Raw genomic sequence first — 19,929 nt, 5'->3', positions numbered from 1 at the left:
AGGCGTTTTTCTGATACCAACTATTCCCCCTCCTCTAGTGGACATGCACTGACTGCACAAACCCTCCACCTTTTCACTGCCAGCTCTCCTCTCCAACCATGCTCATTCTCACCCCCATTATCCCCTCACAGAATGGAACAAGGCTCCTGGGCTCATACAGGGTCCACTCCTTGAGACCTAGGATGCATTAACAATGAGCCAGGAGCTGTATGGCTGCAGAACTCAGTCTGAGAGGTCCTGGCTGTGAGTCTGTGCATCAACAATTAGAAGGACCCAATGAACCAGCTTAGAGATTCTTCTAATTCTTTCAAAAAGGACAAATTCCCCTTTGTTTAGGCCTGCATCATTCTTAGCTGCCATCATATGCTGCTGCCTCCAAAATGATGCATTCCTTTTTTTTTTTTTCTTTTAAATAGATGCATTTCTGACCCTGGGGGGAAAAAGTGCTCATGTACCACGCTGAATGCCCTGTTACTTTAACATCAGCAGGAATGCCCAAATGCCAACTTCACCAGGGCCATTAACTCCAGGGTGATAATGGCTTCATATGCTGTTCAGCTCAGATGACACAAATGCATATGGACATGTAACTAAAACTTTGTAGAAAAAAATGGTTTTAACCCATTCTTTCCCAAAGGATGGAATTAAAATGTTATAAGGCATGGTTTTGGATAGGGCATTAAGCAACACTGAACCACATAGTGAAAAAGTCCCCATTCCAATCCTTCTGAGTTCACCAAGCAAAGACCCAGTTTGGTGCTAGTCAGTCTCCAATACTTGCTAATTTCTTTTTAACAAAAAGAGAAAGCAGATCTTTGGTTAGAACGTATTTGTAGCTAGAATTTAATAACATCATTTTGAGTTTATTGTATTTATTCGTAACACTCTTTTTATAAGAAATAAACACCACTTATAGTAGTGATAAAAAGTATCATTTTAAACCAAGTTATTGAAGCCTTAAAAGTGAACAATTCAGGGAAAATGTTATGTAAGTAAAAGGACAGGTGGTCCTCAGTGTCAGCTGAAATCCTCAGGGTGGCTGTCAAATGCTGATGTCTGGGAGGTACTGCTTTAAGCTCTGGGAATGGTTTCAATTGGACATTTCAGACATCAGGAACAAGCTTCTACAGAGAAAGGGATACGTTTTTATGAGAAGTCAAGTAAGGTTTCGACTACAGTGTAAGGGAAATGGCGGCTAGCGGTTGGTTTGAACCATCAGGCGCTCTAAAAAATAACAAGAGAAGTAAAGGTCTCCTATGACATCTGGAATTCAGATCTCCAGTAAAAACCATAATGGGGTAGCTCAATTTTAGAACTTGTGAACCCAGGACATTGCTGGTGACTTCACCCGAGGCTTTGGAGGAAGTTATTCACAAGTAGCGGAAATCCCCCGAATGTTTAAGAGGGAATAAAAATAACTCTTTATTCCTGCATCTCTATACCAAAATAAGTCTCCCTTCTGCGCCACTATTCCCGACGCCAGTCAGCCCCTGCCCTCTGAGAGGCAACCACGCTTCTCAGTTTCCTGTGCCTCCTTCCAGAGATATTTACTGGGAAAACACTTATCCTTCACTCCACGTTTCCGTGTGGCGCGAGCTGTACCAGAGTAACAATCCCGGCCTCTTGTCCCGCCCCTCACTCACCCCTTCACACCTGATTGGAGGAAGCGCCACTGTTCGCTTTCTGGATTGGTGGAGCGCATTTATTCAGGCCCTGGTGCAGTGCTTTGGCCTCGACCGCCCCTCCTCCTGGGCATGGCTGCTCCCACCGCGCCCCAGTCAACTTTCTTTGGCTGGAGGGGCCGAGGGCTAGTAGGGGACGGGGTGGAGGTGGGAGCTCCAGCAAACTCCTTTGGCCACAAGTCTAAGCCCCATCCTCCAACCTAGCTTTTCTAATAATATCCCTCAGAGAACATTCTTTCCCTGTGCCTACGAATACACCTCATTCCTTGAATGGCTGCCTGGTGTTCCCTTGTGCGGCTACACCACAATTTACTTAACTAGTTTCCTATTGGTAGCCATTTAGGTTTCTCCCAGACTTTCTGCTGCTCCATACGGCACTGTCAACGAGCATCCTTCCACTTATTTCTTTCACCTTGCATTAATATATTTAAAGATAGATTCCTAGTGGTGAAGGCGTTGAATCAAAGAGTATGTGCATTGATTTTACTTGTAATTTAAACAATTTAATTTACTGCCATGTATACTGGACACTGTTCATACTGTGTCAGTCCTGATCTTCACAGGGTCTTCAGAGGGTATCGAAACCTTTTCTTTTTTTTTTTTTCTGAGATGGCGTCTCGCTCTCTCACCCAGGCTGGAGTGCAGTGGCGCGATATCGGCTCACTGCAACCTCCACCTCCTGAGTTCAAGCGATTCTCCTGCCTCGGCCTCCTGAGTAGCTGGGATTACAGGAGTGCACCACCATGTCCAGCTAATTTTTGTATTTTTAGTACAGACAGGGTTTCACTATGTTGGCCAGGCTGGTCTCGAACTCCTAACCTCAGGCGATCCACCAGCCTTGGCCTCCCAGAGCGCTAGGATTACAGGCGTCAGTCTCCGTGCCCGACCAAGCATTGGACCAACTCTTAAGCATTTATGTGAGTGGGTGGAGAAGCCGTGATGTTATGTCTTTGACTCCTGACATAAGTTGCCCCCAAGAAATATAATTCTGGTCCCTAGAGACCAGCTTCCCTAGGGCTTTTCCAAGTGGTGCTATCTCCTTGCCACCACATACACCCATGTTGTATCCTGCCCTCTCTGATGATACGAAAGAACAAACAGCTCCCGGGGCTGTGTGTCGGATGAAGGCTGGTCCACTAAGCCCAAGGTGGCATCAGAATTAATCCTTGCCTTTCACAAAAAGTTATTTTCCCTTTGAAAAGTGTAATAGTAAATACGGATCCATCTCCTTCCCCTACCACACCCCAACCCCTATGCCCGCCCTTGTGCCTGCAGACTTCAGTGCTCTGCTGCTTTAGGGGAACTAGCCTTGGTTCCCGGAACATGGTTCCCTGGAGCAGCTGGCTCTCTGGCATTGTCTGGGTCTTAATTCAAACATCACCTCCCCAGAAAAGCGCCCCTGAGCATACCATGTAAAGTAACCACGCCCCCTCCAGCATAATTTAGCCCATCCCCCTAGTTTATTTTCTTTGGAGTATTTGCATGGTCTGAAAGCATCTTATTTGTTCAGTTGTTTATTGTCTCTCCCCCTCTGACAGCTATTGCTATCATTGTCCAGTTCTAGAAATGTAGAGCTGTAAAGGCCCTTGGAAAACTCAAAGCCCTATTGTCCGGGGGCATTAACGGAAACCAAGGAGGGCCAAGACTTGCTCCAACTCACAGCAAAGCAGGAACAAGTTCAGGACTAGACCAGGGTCTCCTGGCTACTACTCCAATCACCCTATCTCAGTGGGAGACCCCTCAGAAGCCCCATGACAATCTTTCAAGAGTCAATGATGTTCCCCAAAAGCCTCTGCCACTTTGAAGCGTAACTTTCGCTGTGGAATATAAACTGCTTTTTTCCTTCTTCAATTTCTTCAGGGGCCAAGCAGAACATTCCAAAAGGCCACTTGAGTTTTCGCATTTACCCACCTGAAGGTAGGAGACTACACTAGATGAAATGTTCAAGTTTCTATGTAGAAATCAAAGTCCTATGATTTGCAGAACTTCTGTTTTAAAAATGTTTTGATATACATAAAATGATGATTTTTTAAAGAAGATAACAGAACCAAAAGGCATATGGTGAAAAAACAGTCTTCTGTCATACACCTGTCCTACAACCTGGAAGCAGTCACTTTTTTTTTTTTTTGAGATGTAGTTTTGATGTAGTTTTGGTTTTTCTTCCCAGGCTGGAGTGCAATGGAGCGATCTCAGCTCACCACAACCTCTGCCTCCCGAGTCCAAGTGATTCTCATGCCTCGGCCTCCCGAGTAGCTGGGATTACAAGCATGCACCACGACGCCTGGCTAATTCTGTATTTTTAGTGGAGATGGGGTTTCTCCATGTTGGTCAGGCTGGTCTTGAACTCCCTATCTCAGGGGATCCTCCTGCCTCAGTCTCCCAAAGTGCTGAGATTACAGGCATAAGCCACCACAACTGGTCAAAGCAATCACTTTTAATCTTTGCAGGTGCTTCTACTCTACTTCCCATCTCCATATTTCCAAACAATATTCATGAACTTCAATAATTTGTCATTTACATGATTGCTATATAAATATTGTACTCTACAGAGCCAAATAGTGTACTATGATTGCACTTTTCCTTGAAAAACTCCTTTTCCCCTAGCATTTCTAGTTTCCTTCCTTCTTTTCTTCCTTCCGTCTTTCCTTCCTCTCTGTGGTTCCACCTATTTTCCATATTGCTTCAGTTCCTTCCCATTTTTTTTTTTTTAAATAATTTCAAGTCTTCTGTTGCAGAACCCCAAATGCAACAAATGTATGGTTTTGGTTACAAGCCTGTGGTTGGCCTGATTCTTTGCAGTGCACATTCTCCAGCCAGTCTCTCTCCTGACTCTGCCTTTCCCTGCTGCCTGCCAGGTGCAGCCTCAGCAACTGCTGCTGTCACAGGATAAGTAGGACAAGCAATCCACGTGTGGCACTTTTCAGGGAAGACAGCAAATTCGCTTCTAACTGTGGGCAGGACACAGGGGTTCAACACAACCCCAAGATGAGTAGGCGATAAGGCAGATCCCTGGGGAAGGGGTGCCCATAGGGGTCATGCCACATGAAAACGAGATTCTTCATGATTAAACGTCAAGCTTCAGCTTACACAACACATCTTGCACCGGGTTTTCATGTCAACCTTATGATGCTGGCAGAACAAGGTATCATTATCCTCATTTTACAGATAAGAAACCAAGGCTCCTAATGGCTCTGGGTGATTTGCCAAAATTCACAGGACTGGAACTCACTAGTTTTCCAGTTCCAAATACAGGGCATTTTTCTACCAAATACAGGGCATTTTTCCACGACTCTCTTTCCTACTCACATGCTTAGGGCCTGGTGAAAACCACGCAGCAGCCTAACTAAGATCAGGAGAGAGGGCGCAAGGCAGTGTCAAATCATCTCTGTGTCCACTGAGCTTTGTACCAGACAGGAGGAATCTGTCAAGGTAGCCTCTCTCTGCACTGGCCCATTAGCTAAGGTTGAGGGATGACTGGGCTAATTAAGAGAGGGCCTGAATAAGAACCATGCTTTAGGCTGGGTGCAATGGCTCATGCCTATAATCCCAGCACTTTGGGAGGCCAAGGTGGGCGGATCGCTTGAGGCCAGGAGTTCGAGACCACCCTGGCCAACATGGCGAAATCCTGTCTCTACTAAAAATACAAATATTATCCAGGCGTGGTGGCAGGTGCCTATCATCCCAGCTACTCGTGAGGCTGAGGCATGAGAATGGCCTGAACCCGGGAGGCAGAAGTTGCACTGAGCCGAGATCCCACTGCTGCACTCTCCCGCCTGAGTGACAGAGTAAGACTCCGTCTCAAAAAAAAACCCAGAAAGCAAACAAACAAAAAAAACCATGCTTTAGGCTGCATAGGGTTGGCTGCATTTTTCATCCTGTTAGCTCACTGGCCAAGCTGAAGCGCTTGCTGTCTTTATTGATCTAACTTTGAGACTGGTTTGGATTATGGATAAAGTTTTTCCTTGATATCTAAAAGGAACTAAGCACATGTGGTAGAATGGGTTCAATTCTGTTTTCGAAATTAATTTCTAAATGAATCACTTTTTCTGAGTATCCAGAAACTCGGTGAGGTAGATCTCACTGAGTACACTAAATGGCCTGGATGCCCCAACCTTGATTCGATGCATTGTAGGTACCACGGTAAGCTGTCTTCACATTCAAGGCCTGAATACTCCCCAAAACTACGCATAAAAATAATCACATAAAATCATACAGAACACAGGAAAGTACAACTTCAGACTTAAATTTCTTTTTAAAGGAAAAAGAACCCATAACCAGGGTAGAAGAACAGCAAATGGGTTTTTCAAGCTGCAACAAGCATCCTCCGGGCATCAGAACTGGAGAGAGTGGGGCTGTGGAGGAGGAACAAGAGGGAGGAGAAAGGGGTGAGACACTGGGAAGTGTGGGTGGTGTTATGGAAATTCTGCACACAAAGTGGAACATTTGTGGCTCAGTGAGTTTCAAGTTTTTTTTTTTTAAATAGGATCTCTCTCTCTCGCCCAGGCTGGAGTGCAGTGGCTCAAACATTGCTCACAGCAACCTCGAACTCTTGGGCTCAAGCGATCCTCCTGCCTTAGCCACCCCAGCAGCTGAGACTACAGCTGTGCACCACCATGCCCGCCTAATTTTATTTTTCGTAGAAATGGAGTCTTGCTGTGTTGCCCAGGCTGGTCTCAAAACTCCTGGCCTCAAGCCATCCTCCCACCTTGGCCTCCCAAAGTGCTGGGATCACAGGCATGAGCCATGGTGCCCAGCTGGAGTTTCAAGTTCTATAGTTTGACAGGAAGAAGGATAGTGCTCCCAGAAATGTCCATCCTGACCCCAGATAACAAAGAGAATTATCCTCACTGTTTCCTAAGTAGAGGTGCCGTCCTGCTATGCCTTAGTCCAATGTTTGCTTAAAGTGTGTGTGTGTGTCGCACATCTAGCTCCGGGTGTGGAGAAACACAAACAACCTTCTGGAGGCTCTCTGGCTCTTCCTCTTCCAGAAGCAACATTTGCTTTGCTGTTGCTCGTGGGAAGTCACCATGAGGGTCTCGTGGATAAATAAAAGTCTTTGGGATCTGCCCACGGACAGGGTAAGGGTCCACTCCTGTCCTCTTCTTCATAGCAAAACGAATCTCCACTCGTGAGCCCCAGCCCCTGCCTGCTGTTGCCAAAGGAAGTCACTTTGGCACATGCTCCCTTACGTGCCAGGGAACAAGAGTCAGAGAGCCCAGCTGGCTTCCCGTGGAGGGAGAACGTGCTGTTAAGATGACCACTCCGTCCGCCCAACTCCATTCCCACCCTCGGGAGTTCTTCCTACTATTTAAACCACAGCCGATTCCCAGCCTGAGTTGGAGCCTTTTCCCGGAACTGTAGGCAAGAGGACAATCCCGAGGTGTGGAACCTTTCCATACAGACCTGAGATGTTTGGCGTCTGGAGGTCCGAGGCAATCTCCCAACTCAGAAGTGTTCCACCCACAGCTCCTGCTCCAACGGCCAGGAAGGCTCTGGCCCAGAACCCTGGGGAGGGCCAGGCTGGAGAGCAGTCACCCAGGCCACCCTGCAATGACTCCCAGGCCTACTCCGGGGCTGGTGGTTCAACCCCAGGCTGGCCAGAACCCAGGCCCCTCCTACTGCCCAGAGCACTCTGAGGGGACGGTGGCTTTGGCCTCTGTTTTCAGGAAGGCAAAGGTCAGCCCAGCCTTCTGCCCTAGTATCTGGACACCAGCCAGCCAGGAATATTCAGGCGTCTGAGATGTTATGGGGAAGGAGGAAGCCCATTTACCCTGTGCCGCCCAGCTCCATGCTCACGGTGGCTGGAGCTCTGGGCACAAAGTCAGCATTTGGCTCTCTCCGGAAATGGCAGCAGGCGGGACACTGGAATTTGGCAGTGCCCCAGGGCAGAAGCCACTGAGGATCATTCTGTCTGTGCAGCCCTGGGTCTTCCAATCTCTTGGAATAATAACAACCACAATTGCAACAATAATGATAGCCAACATTTGTTGCCTAGTATGTCCCAGGCACAGTTCCAAGCCCTTTTGCCTGGATTAATTTATTCATTATTCACCAAAACACTATGATGAAGGTGTTTTAATTAGCCTTACTTTATTTTTATTTTTTTGAGACAGAGTCTCGCTGTGTTGCCCGGGCTGGAGTACCGTGGTGCGATCTCAGCTCACTGTAACCTTCATCTTCCAAGTTCAAGCAATTCTCCTGCCTCAGACTCCCGAGTAGCTGGGATTACAGGCACCTGCCACCATGCCTGGCTAATTTTTGTACTTTTAGTAGAGACCGAGTATCACCATGTTGGCCAGGCAGGTCTTGAACTCCTGACCTTATGTGATCTGCCTGCCTCGGCCTCCCAAAGTGCTGGGCTTAAAGATATGAGCTGCCGTGCCCAGCAGCCTTGTTTTACAGGTAAAGAAAACAAGGCCTAGAGAGGTTAGACAACTTCCCCAATGTCACACGGCTAGTAAAAGCTGGAGGTGGCATCTGAATCCAAGCAGCCTGGCACCAGACAAACCATTATGTAGCCCACGTTAATCTGAATTTCCTTTCCCTTTTGGGGTCCTGTTACTTTAAGAGCTGATCAGGGATCTAGCCAAAGTCCTAGGCCCACACACGTAGCTTCAGATGCTGGCCACTGCTAAGTTGTTCCTCCAGGTCCCACATCCTGGAAACATGCTTTGCAAAGCACACTGGGGACAAGGGAAGCAGAGAACACAGGTCATCCCTGAGTCCTGCAGGATGACGGCTCTTCCCACCACTGCATGCAGGGCAGATACCTGTCAGTGAGGGGACAGTCCTGTCAGAAGGACGGGCAAGGACTACGATCCACTTTGTGGGTGAGAAATCAAAGTTAAGGAGTTTGTTCACATCATCCACTTTGCAGGTGGCAGAGCCAGAGCTCTAATCCCAGCCTTCTGATCACTGCCCCATTGCCCGTTCTTTAAAAATGGAGCAGTTATTCACCCAGCATTTATTGAGCACCTGGTATGTACTGGGCATGAGTAAGGCATGCGCTGTGTGTCCTGGGACTTCTGGGTCCCTAAAGGGCAAGGGTGTATAAACGGATGGACATGACGTGATGGCACGCGATGGGAGACACGTGTGCTGGGGTGGGAGCAGCATCCGAAGTGTCATGGAAGAAGCAACACCTGAGCTGGGTCTGTCACGATGGGCAGAGTGGTGGGGAGAGGGTATCACAGGCAAGGAGTTCGGGATACCCCATGGTGCAGAGTGGCACACTTGGGAGGAGAGCATGTGCTGGGCTGGGCCCCAGGATGGACCAGGACTCTCCACTGAGCAAGAAGTTGAAGGGCCTTGGAGACCACACGAAGGAGAGGGAATGTTATCCTGCAGGCCATGGGGGCTGGGGAAGCTTTGTAAGCAGAAAGGCATGATCTAATTCTAGAAGAAAACCATTCCACAGTCAGAAGGATGGAGTAGCAGGAGGCAAATGTGGGGAAGCTGTTGCAGCAGCCCTGTTGAGAAATGATGAGGGTAGCAAATGAGGTGGGAACAGAGGGGACGGGCAGAAGGGAGGGAGCAGAGAGTGCTTCCAGAAGCAGAAGCCACAGGACTTGATGATGGGCTGGGGAACGGGGCAAGGATTCTAGTGCCATGATCTGCACTGGGACAGGGAGCAGAAGGAGCATGTTTGAAGGATGAGGGAAACAGTTCATTTGGTTTTAGAAATTGGTGACATGGTAGAAATGTGTTCAGGTGGTTGGAAATATAGTCAGGACTGTCACTCAGGAGAAAATGGGCTGGAAACAGGAATGCTGGTGTCATGGGTACACAGATGGCAGAAAAAGCCACTGGGAATCCTGCCCAGGGAGATGAGAAATCCTGCCCAGGGAAAAAGCATTAAGGGAGAAGAAAGGATGGAAGAGAGAAAGCCAGAGAAGGAGACGGAGGAGTGGGCACAGAGGTGGGAGGACAACCAAGAGCACATGGCGGGACCCAGAAGCCAAGAGAGAAAAGACTAGAAAAATGGGACAAGGAGGGAGAATTAGCTCATTGGTCGACTCGGCAATCACAATTTTAGGGAAGTGAACTAAAGCCCTTTATTTTTCTCCGTGTAGCATCTCTCAGGGCCTGATGTTACCCCGTAGTTGTTTACTTGGATATTACGTATCTGCCTGCTACAGTGTCAGGGGCCTGGCATGTTTTTGCAGGACAGTATTCCCAGCACTTAGAACACGTCTTCCTTATAGATGGTGCTCGGTGAATATGTGTTGAATGAATGACTAAAGGAATCAGATTTCAAGGAGCTAAAGGGCTAATAACAAGTCAAAACATAAAGCTAGATTTTTCTTTAAAATCTGGCAATAAAAGGAGAAAAAAAGGTTTATCCAGGGCCTGGAGTCTCTTCTCATAGAGGAAACTCCAGGCACAGATGGCTTAATGGGTGAATTCTGCCAAACACTTAATGCAGAATAATACCAATTCTAAACAAACTGTTCCAAGAAATTGAAGGGAAGGGGACAGCCCCAACTCATTCTGTGAAGCCAGCATTGCCTTGATTCCAAATCCAGACAAAGACATTACACAAGAAAGGGAAAGACAGACCAATAGCCCACATGTGCACAAGTGAAAAAAATTTAAACAAAATTTTAGCAGATCAAATCTTCCCGTCAAGAGGTACAATCTATTTCTCCACCTGCTGAGGATCAGCTGGCCTTGAGATTTTTTTTTTTTTTATCAGTAAAAGGTGGCAGAAGTGTGACATTGTGCCAATTCTGAGCCAAAGCCTCAAGAAGCCTCATGCATGTCCTCTTTTTCTCTCTTGCCCAGTAACTGTGTGAACAAGCCCAGGCTGGTCTGCTGGAAGGTAAGATACCACTTAGAAGAAAGACAAGTGAAGGACACTTTGGTGAAGGACACCCTAGACCAGCCAGCCCCCAGCTGACCCACTAGCTGACCACAGACACATGAATAAGCCCAGCTGAGATCAGAAAAACCACCCGGCTGAACTCAGCCCAAATTCCCCACCTACAGAATCATGAACAAAATCAATGTTTTCTATTTTAAGCCATTACATTCTGGGGTGGTTTGTTACCCAGCAAGAGCTAACTGATACAGTGGAGATGCTGCTTTATTAGATTCAGAGTTCCTCAAGGACAGAAACCATGACTCACTGACCTTCGCCTGTGCCCAAGGCTGCTCAGCAAATACTTGTTAAATGTTTGCTAGTTTGTGCAGCTTTCACAGAGCGGCTAATAACTGCCATCCTGCCAATGACTGCTGCCTGACCCTGTCAATTAAAGAGCTCACTGCTGGCTGCTGTCATCCAAGGAGCTCCTATAATTACACCACCCAGTAAAACCACACTGCAGCCCAGAGAGGGTTAATGATATACCTACAGGCACACAGCATGTCAGAGTGAGAGGTAGGTTGATATGGATTACGCTGCTCGGGGTGAGGCAGGTGTCAAATATAAGGTGTTCCCCAGCCTCACACCCATTAGTTTAGGACTATTCTTTCCTTCACAGAGCACCTTGTCTTGGTGACTTTCAAGTAATCCCCAGGCCCATCAGTCACTCTTGGTTTAACAGTTTTTCCTCTTTCTTTTTCCTTTTCTCTTTTTTTTTTTGAGACAGAGTCTCACTCTGTCACCCAGGCTGGAGTGCAGTGGCACAATCTTACCTCACTGCAACCTCTGTCTCCGGCATTCAAGCGATTTTCCTGCCTCAGTCTCCCAAGTAGCTGGAACTACAGGCATGCACTACCACATCCAGCTAATTTTTGTATTTTCAGTAGAGATGCGGTTTCACCATGTTGGCCAGGCTGTTCTCAAACTCCTGACCTCAAATGATCCACCCGCCTTGGTCTCCCAAAGTGCTGGGATTATAGGCATGAACCCAGCAGCTTTTACCTCTTTCATAAGTGACAAGATGTATCATTTTTATAGATGGATCTTTGCTGGCAAGTTAAAGACTGTGCATCACTGTCAACAACTCAGCCAGGCCCAAGGAGTCTCAAGACTTGGAAACCAGGGCCTCACCTGGTTAACCAGGAAGTTAACATAGGAAGCAGCCACAGGGTAGAACATGAACAGGAAGTAATTTGAGTGAAATGAGGTAAGAGCACAGACTTACGCCAGACTGACTGGACTGTAGACTAGCAACTCAACCACTCAGTGTCCCTATTTCTCCTCTTATCTCTGAAGTGGGGATGACATTGGTATCCCTACTCCCTGAACTGTTGGGAGATAATGAAGTGAAAGTACTTAGAACAGCATCTGGCATGTAGCAAATGCTATGAAGTGTTACTGACACAGGGCAGGCGAGCCCCCAAATTGGGGCTTCACCCAGGAGGGTTCTTGGCTTTACCCAGGAAAGAATTCGAGGGTGAACCAGTGGTGTTAGCAACTTTTATTAAAGTGGCAGTGTACAACAGCAGCAGAGGGACTGCTCCCTGGGGAGCAGGGCTACCCCATAGGCAGTATGCCTGGAGGTAGTTCACCACTTTTAAGTATATGCCAATTAGGGGGTGGGTAATGCATAATTGTCTAGGAAAAATGAGGCATCAGGCAGTTGCCATGGAAACGTGCAGTCACTTCTGCGTGGACATGTCTTACGGTGGCCCGGTGCAGTGGCTCATGCCTGTAATCCCAAAACTTTGTCAGGTTGAGGTGGGTGGATCACCTGAGGTCAGGAGTTTGAGACCAGCCTGGCCAACATGGTGAAACCCTGTGTCTCCTAAAAATACAAAAATTAGCTGGGCGTGGTGGCAGGCACCTGTAATCCTAGCTATTCAGGAGGCTGAGGCAGGAGAATCGCTTGAACCTGGGAGGTGGAGGTTGCAGTGAGCCGAGATTGTGCCACTGCACTCCAGCCTGGGCGACAAAGTGAGACTTTGTCTCAAAAAAAAAAAAAAAAAAGGTACTTCTGCCCTGTCCCTATTTTAGCTAGTCTGGTGGTCTGATGTGTGAGCCCTACCTCCCAGTCCCACCTCCTGCCTCATTACCAATCGCTGCCAGCATCATAGTCAATGACTCTGTCATAGAACAGACACCCCAGGCCTTTTTCTTCCCCAGAAAGCTAGTGTTCTCTCCTCCCATTGACATCGACTACCACCATTCTCAGAAAGGAAGCCACCAAATGGAAATAAACCGCCAGGGCAGCCTCCAGGAGGGAAGGAAATGCAAACACACAGCTCAGAGCATGTGGACAAGTAGGGGACATTTCAGGCACTGTCCCAGCGACTCTTCTGTCGACATTTCCCCAAATCTGCCATTCCTGCTTAGCTCACTCACTTTTTAAACTTATATTTTTATAAAAGGAAACCTTATATTGCAACTGAGATGGAAAGTCAGCATCACCTGCCATAAATAGAAGGTGCTGGAAAAAATAAATACAATGAAAACAAAACATTGTTATTAAATTCCAGCTCCAAGCTCTTGCTGCTCAAAAGCTCCAAGTCCAAGGCTGGGTTTCTATTTCTTTGCTAAAACAGGATGTCACACATGTTTGGGAACTTTTAAAGACATATTTGCACAAAACTGAGATTTCCTCTTTGAAGAGGTGAAAGAGAATTTAAAAGGGAGTGATTTGAAAGGTATTCTATGTTACTTAATGTTATGTGTGTGGTCCAACAAAAGCATCTCAGACAGTTCACTTAATAAGTCAACTTGTCTGGGTCACGGTGTTTCTATGAAGGTGTTCTGGGATGAGATTCACATTCCAATCAGTGAACTCTGAGTCAAGCAGACTGCCCTCCCTAACGGGATGGGCCTCACCCAATCAGTTGAAGGCCTGGTAGAACAAAAGGCTGACTTCCTCCGAACAAGACGGAATTCTGCCAGCAAATGACCTTCAGACTTGAGATCAAGGGTGGGACAGCAGATTTTGAACTTGCCAGCCTCCATAATCCCATGAGCCAATTCCCTAAAACAGACTCTCTCTGTAAATATATATGCACCCCTTTGGTTTCTCTGCAGAACACTGACTAATACAGCATCACTGTCTCAGGGTATCCAGGCCATAGGGGCTCACCAACCCGAGAGCTGGAAGGTTGTCCCTTAACTGGGGACTTGAGGTGGGGAGGGATCCAACAGGAAGTGATACCACCATGAAAAATTTAACACCAGGGCAGATGCTGAGCCAGTACCATGGGAAGTCATTCCCATGAACTTGGAATCCCACAGTAACATTTCCCTGCTAGCATGCCTAGAGGGCTGTGAGGTGACCATGCTGGAAAGAAAGGCAACCTCTCAACCTCTTGCCCATCCCACTGGAGTGCTTCTGATGATGTTGCATCTGCTCAATGACATTGTCCGGCTGTGCAATTGGGAAACTGACTCAACACAATGGGAATCACGCACTCATGCAGTCTCAGCTGAAAGGCGCTGGTGTGATCATGAGAACACCCCACCCCCAGCCTCTGCCTGGATTATTTTTCTAGCATCCACTTTCCATCTGAACATGCCCCGGGACTGGGGACCTCACCATTGCCAAGACCACATCTGATGACTGGACCCTAAGCTCCAGAACAAGGGTTCCCAAACTTCAGTCATTTGTCTACCACCTTCTCGAGTACAGCTGGAAGATTTTCCTTCATAATTGTCCTTAAATCAACCCACTTTCTAACATAAATACATGTATTTTAAAAAGAAATCTTTTGGCTCCCTGGGAATGGAAAATCAGCATCATTTGCCATAAATAGAAATTAATTGTGAAAATAAATACCCCCATCCCCAAAGTTCACAAATTCTGGTTCAAAGCTATTCCCTGCCATAGGAACTAAGCTGCAGACCTGCTCTAAGTTAAAGAAGGGAAACTAGACTTAAAGAGGCACTAAACACCTTAGCCTCAGCTAAGATTCCCCGTTGATGGAATCAGAAGAACTGAAAGAGAACTGAAAAGGGAATTGCTTTCCCACTGAGTGATTTAATGTCACTTAATGACAGAGCCACCTAAAATCACCCCAGCATCATGAATTCCACTGTGTAGAAAACAGCATTAAACAGGGATCTCTCTTCCATTGATTCCACTTCTGTCTTCAGTGGTCTCCAACCAGGAAGCCACAAAGCGGGTGCCCTCACTTCCTTCTACCTCACCCAGCCCACTGCCCTGGGCCCAGCCTGTCCCAGAAGCTCTGGCAGGGCCTAGCTTAGACCCAGGAGCCCTGGCCCCTAGGAACCTGGTCTAGACCTATAAGAATTTCCCCACTGGAAGTTTTCTGTGAGCTAGGTATCAGGACAGGCCTTAAATTAAAACCTGGGGAAGCAGAGAAGTCGACCCCTCACAGACAGCTGGTGGGAAGATAAAATGGTGCAGCTACTTGGGAAAATCTGTCAGTCCTCAAATAATGAAACACAGAGTCGCCCTGTGGCCCGGCAATTTCCATCCTGGATATACACCCAAGAGAAATGAAAACAGACGTCCACAAAAAGCTTGCACATGAACGTTTATAGCATTATTCACAATTGCCAAAACACGGAAAGAACTCACACATCCATCAACGGATGAATAGATAAATAGGATATGTACATCCATGCAATGAAGTGTTAGCCATAAAAAGGAACAAAGCACTGATCCACACCACAATGTGGATGAACCTTGAAAATATTATGCTAAGTGGGCTCGGGGTGGTGGCTCACACCTGTAATCCCAGCACTTTGGGAGGCCGAGGCAGGTGGATCACAAGGTCAGGAGTTTGAGACCAGCCTGGCCAATATGGTGAAACCTGGTCTCCACTAAAAACACAAGAATTCGCCAGGTATGGTGGTGGGCGCCTGTAGTTCCAGCTACTCTGGAGGCTGAGGCAGGAGAATCGCTTAAATCCCGGAGGCAGAGGTTGCAGTGAGCCAAAACTGCGCCACTGCACTCCAGCCTGGGTGACAGAGTGAGACTCTATGTCTCAAACAAAACAAAACAAAACAAAACATAAACAAACAAACAATAAGAAAATATTATGCTAAGTGAAAGAAGTCAAGCACAAAAGGCCACATATTCTATGATTCTATTTAGATGAACTGTCCAGAAGAGACAAAACCATAGAAAGAAAGTAGATTTAGCCGGGCGCGGTGGCTCACGCCTGTCATCCCAGCACTGTGGGAGGCCGAGGCGGGCAGATCACGAGGTCAGGAGATCGAGACCATCCTGGCTAACACGGTGAAACCCCATCTCTACTAAAACTACAAAAAATTAGCCAGGCGTGGTGGCGGGCGCCTGTAGTCCCAGCTACTCGGGAGGCTGAGGCAGGAGAATGGCGTGAACCCGGGAGGCGGAGCTTGCAGTGAGCCAAGATCACGCCACTGCACTCCAGCCTGGGCGACAGAGTGAGACTCCGTCTCAAAAAAGAAAAAAAAAGAAAAGAAAAGAAAAGCCAGAAAGTAGATTCTTGGCTGATTAGAACTGAAGGAGGATAGGAAAATGGGGAAGTGATATCTAAAATGTATACAATTTCTTTTTGAGGTGAAGAAAATATTCTAAAATTGTCTGTGGTGATAGTCGCATATATCTGTGAATACACGAAAATACAACGAATAGTACGCTTTCAGAAACTCATTAAACAGGCCAGGTACAGTGGCTCACACCTATAATCCCAACACTTTGGGAGGCAGAGGTGGGGGGATAGCTTGAAGCCAGAAGTTTGAGACCACCCCAGGCAACAGAGCAAGATCCCATCTCTACAAAATCAAAACATTAGTCAGGTGTGGTGGCACACACCTGGAGTTCCAGAGACTCAGGAGGCGGAGGCAGAAGGGTTGCATGAACCCAGGAGTTTGAGGCTGCAGTGAGCTATGATTGAACCACTGTACTCCAGCCTGGGCAACAAAGCAAGACCCTGTCAAAACAAAAACAAAAACAAAAACCCTCCTTAAACAAAGTTTTTAAAAACCAGGAAATTCTGAGTTCACTGGAAGCTGGTATTTAAAGCCTCTGTCCCCCTGGGTCTAACGCAAGAAGGATAGCCTCTGTTGCCTCTGCTATGTGAGGGAGGGTGGAAACCATGGGTCAGGAGCCAGGGTCTTGAGTTGGAAAGGGCTGGTCTGGGCTGGGAACCCTCTCAACCCTCAGACCATGCCACAGCAACAACTGATCAGCTACCCTCCAGGGCCTGGGACAGCATTCAACAGGGATCTCTCTTCCATTGATTCCAGTTCTGTCTTCAGTGGTCTCCAACCAGGAAGCCAGTTCTCCACTTCTCTGAATGCCCCAAGAGGTGGGGCGTGTGTGTCCCCATTTTCCCAGGTGGCTACCTGTCCATCAGTGTGTTTGCTGAGTACACACAGCATGCAAGGCTCTTTGCAGGCACTATGGGAAGACAGAGAGACATAGACCACAGGGTCCCGGCCCTCACAGAGAGCTAAAAAAAAATGTGAGGTTGGTTTCACGCCTCAAACCAGTGCCCCTTCTTTTTCCCCAACAAACCAAGCTCATCTCCCACCCCTCAGAGTAGTGGGACCTTCGCGTGTGCAGACCCCTCTTTCTGGAACGTTCTTAGATCTTGATGTAACTGACTTCTTCTCTTCATTCAGCCCCAACTCCTCAGTCAGCAGAGAAGCCTCCCTGGCTACTCTGGTCGATGTGACCTGCTTGCCTTCAGCTCCTGAATCACTAAACATTACATGCTATTTTCTTATTTATCTCTGTGCACTTCTTTTTTCTGTCTTGCCTCTCTGGAGTGGAAGCTCCCAGCGGGCAGGGATTTATGTCTGTCTCATCACTGCTCTGTCCCGGTGCCCAGCCCAGTGCCCAGCCCACAGCAGATACTGAAGTCATTATCAGTGGAGTGAGGAATGCTGTTTTCAGGAGCGTTCTCCTCCCCATGCCAGGTCTCGTCAAGAAGCCTCAAGCCTCGAGATGACAGTATAGCATTCTCTTCCCACGGCCTCCAGCTCTCTGACTCCTCTGAGGGCAGGGAGCATGAATAATTCCATGGCTCATGATCTGCTTGGAAACTGTGGTAAAAACACAATGAGGATGCTTGAGGCAGGGGGAGAAGGGGCTCAGACCAGGCTCTGGAACACACGAGGGTGGGAGAGCCAGGCATTCGGTCCACAGCCCAGGGAGGGCCAGGAAACTCAAGGTAAGGCCAGGTGTGGAGGGGCAAGTCCAAAGTGAGGCTTTAGCAGGACGGGACACTGGTTCTCCAGGAGCCCTAAGACCTCCTGAGGAAAAGGCAAAGTGGAGAGACTTGGGTTTCCCCAAAGAGGACTGCCAGGGCCCTAACACCCTCATACAGCAAAACAAAGCTCTTCTTGATTTATATCCTACTAGGGTTGTACATGGACTCACGCTGTGTGCAGCACGAGATACCACAAAAGCAAGGGGAAACAGAAGAATTGAGACGTTCAAGCTAGTCTCCACCAGAATACTGTCTGCTTGGGTTCATTGCAACCCCCCTTTTATAGATGAGAAAATGGAGGGGTAGCGAGCTTAGGTACCTTGTCAAAGGTCATATCCCCGGTAAGTGGCAGAGCTGGGAGTGGAACAGTCATACCCTTCCCCACCATCTTGCCTCAGGAAGGCCAGAGCTATGGAATAAAGGAAGACAGACACAGAAAATACAGCAAAGGCTTAGATGTGATCAATTTACAGCAATACCAGGGCTGCAGAGAAATCAGGCTGCAGGAAGTAGAAGGGTATAGCATTGGGGCTTTACGTTAAACCAACTAAATCCAAACCTCTGGGGACGGCCCCCACCAATAGTTGCTAAAAGATGCCCAGTGATTCCAATAAACAGCAAAGTTTGCAAACCACTCCCCTTGGCCCTTAAATGAAAACATTCAAAGCAGCAGCTGCCTCATGTTCCTGATGAATTGAGGTCAAGTATAGCTTATACACACATATATATATATATAATATATTTACATGTGTATCCACAGGTGCCTCTCAGATTGCTTGGTTCCAGAGAGAGAACTAAATCCTTTTTTCATGATGCCTCCTTGGAAAGAGAACAGACTTATTTTCCCAACACCAAGACCCTGCTGCTAGAGTGGTAAACCCGGTCCCACTAACACACCAGCGAGTGAAGAAAAGTCATTGGTGCATCTTCCTTTATCTTTTGTTGCCTCCAACTGGCCCTGCCAGGGAGTCACAGGGTAACCTGGGGCAAATGGCACCTGCTCACTGGGCCACAGTTCCTCCCAGACAGACCAAGAGGATGGTCGGATTAAAGCCGCATTCCCTAAGCATCACCACCTTAGGTCCGGTTACCTAGAAGCAAAGGCTGGGGTGCAGATTCCTGTGCTACGATTTTCTTTTCTTTTCTTTTTTGAGATGGAGTTTCACTCTTATCACCCAAGCTGGAGTACGTTGGCGCAATCTCGGCTCATTGCAACCTCTATCTCCCGTGTTCAAGCAATTCTCTTGCCTCAGCCTTCTGAGTAGCTGGGATTACATGTGCCTGCCACCACCCCGGCTAATTTTTTGTATTTTCAGTAGAGATGGGGTTTCACCATGTTGGCCAGGCTGGTCTAGAACTCCTGACCTCAAGTGATCCACCCACCTTGGCCTTCCAAAGTGCTGGGATTACAGGCGTGAGCCACCGCCCCAGCTGTGCTAGGGATTTTCTAAGGGATACTCTTGGGTGAAACCGAGAAGAAAGTCATTTGAAGCCCACACCTATGACAGCCGGAGGTGATGATTCAGCAAATGGGACCTGGGTGGGGCCCCACTGTGACCATTTCTGTGGGTGCACCACCTGTTCTACTCATTACTCACAGTTTTCCTTAAAACACATTAAGCTTAAATTGATTCACTTTTAAAATATTTATTCTGTTCTGTTTTTTGTTTTTAAAACAGGGTCTCACTCTCCCAGGCTGGAGTGCAGTGGCATGATCCCAGCTTGCTGCAGCCTTGACCTCCTGCGCTCAGGTGATCCTTTTGCCTCAGCCTCCTACAGATGCATGCCACCACACCTGGATAATTTTTTTATTTTTTGTAGAGATAGGGGTCTCTCTAGGTTTGCCAGGTTGGTCTTGAACTCCCAGGCTCAAGTGATCCTCCCACCTCAACCTCTCAAAGTGCTGGGTTTACAGGCATGAGCCACCACACCCAGCCCGATTCATTTTTTAAACATGCATTACACTGTAAATGGAAAATCAGCATCACTTGCCAAGAGACGTTTAAGTAATACACTGAACACGAGCATAATACAGTCTTTAACATCGCCTGTATGCTACAGCAGTCATTTCCAAATGCCTGCGGGCGTGCAGACCCCACTCAGGCTGTGTTGATGATTAAGCCTCTCTCAGGCTCTGGTCTGGGAAGAATGTGACCCCGTGTCACACTGGTATAAACGG

At 47.6% G+C, this 19,929-nt stretch overlaps 1 protein-coding gene across 4 annotated transcripts in view; it reads right to left on the bottom strand.

The window, feature by feature from the left end:
• Positions 1-19,929, bottom strand: part of EMP2 (epithelial membrane protein 2) — a 49,494-nt gene that overhangs the window by 18,680 nt on the left and 10,885 nt on the right. Inside the window, exon 1 of one of the 4 annotated variants that reach the window (XM_033235774.1) lies at positions 7,086-7,243. The exons of the other annotated variants lie outside the window; for them this stretch is intronic. The gene's annotated coding sequence lies outside the window, so the exon portion shown is untranslated. Of the gene's footprint in view, positions 1-7,085; positions 7,244-19,929 lie in introns of those variants that run through there. 4 annotated transcript variants of the gene reach the window in all.

Source organism: Trachypithecus francoisi, unplaced genomic scaffold (genome assembly GCF_009764315.1).
Source record: "Trachypithecus francoisi isolate TF-2019V2 unplaced genomic scaffold, Tfra_2.0 Lachesis_group15, whole genome shotgun sequence".
In the NCBI taxonomy this organism is placed as follows: domain Eukaryota; kingdom Metazoa; phylum Chordata; class Mammalia; order Primates; family Cercopithecidae; genus Trachypithecus; species Trachypithecus francoisi.
Note: the sequence above shows the minus strand (reverse complement) of the source record. Positions and strands in the feature narration are given on the sequence as shown.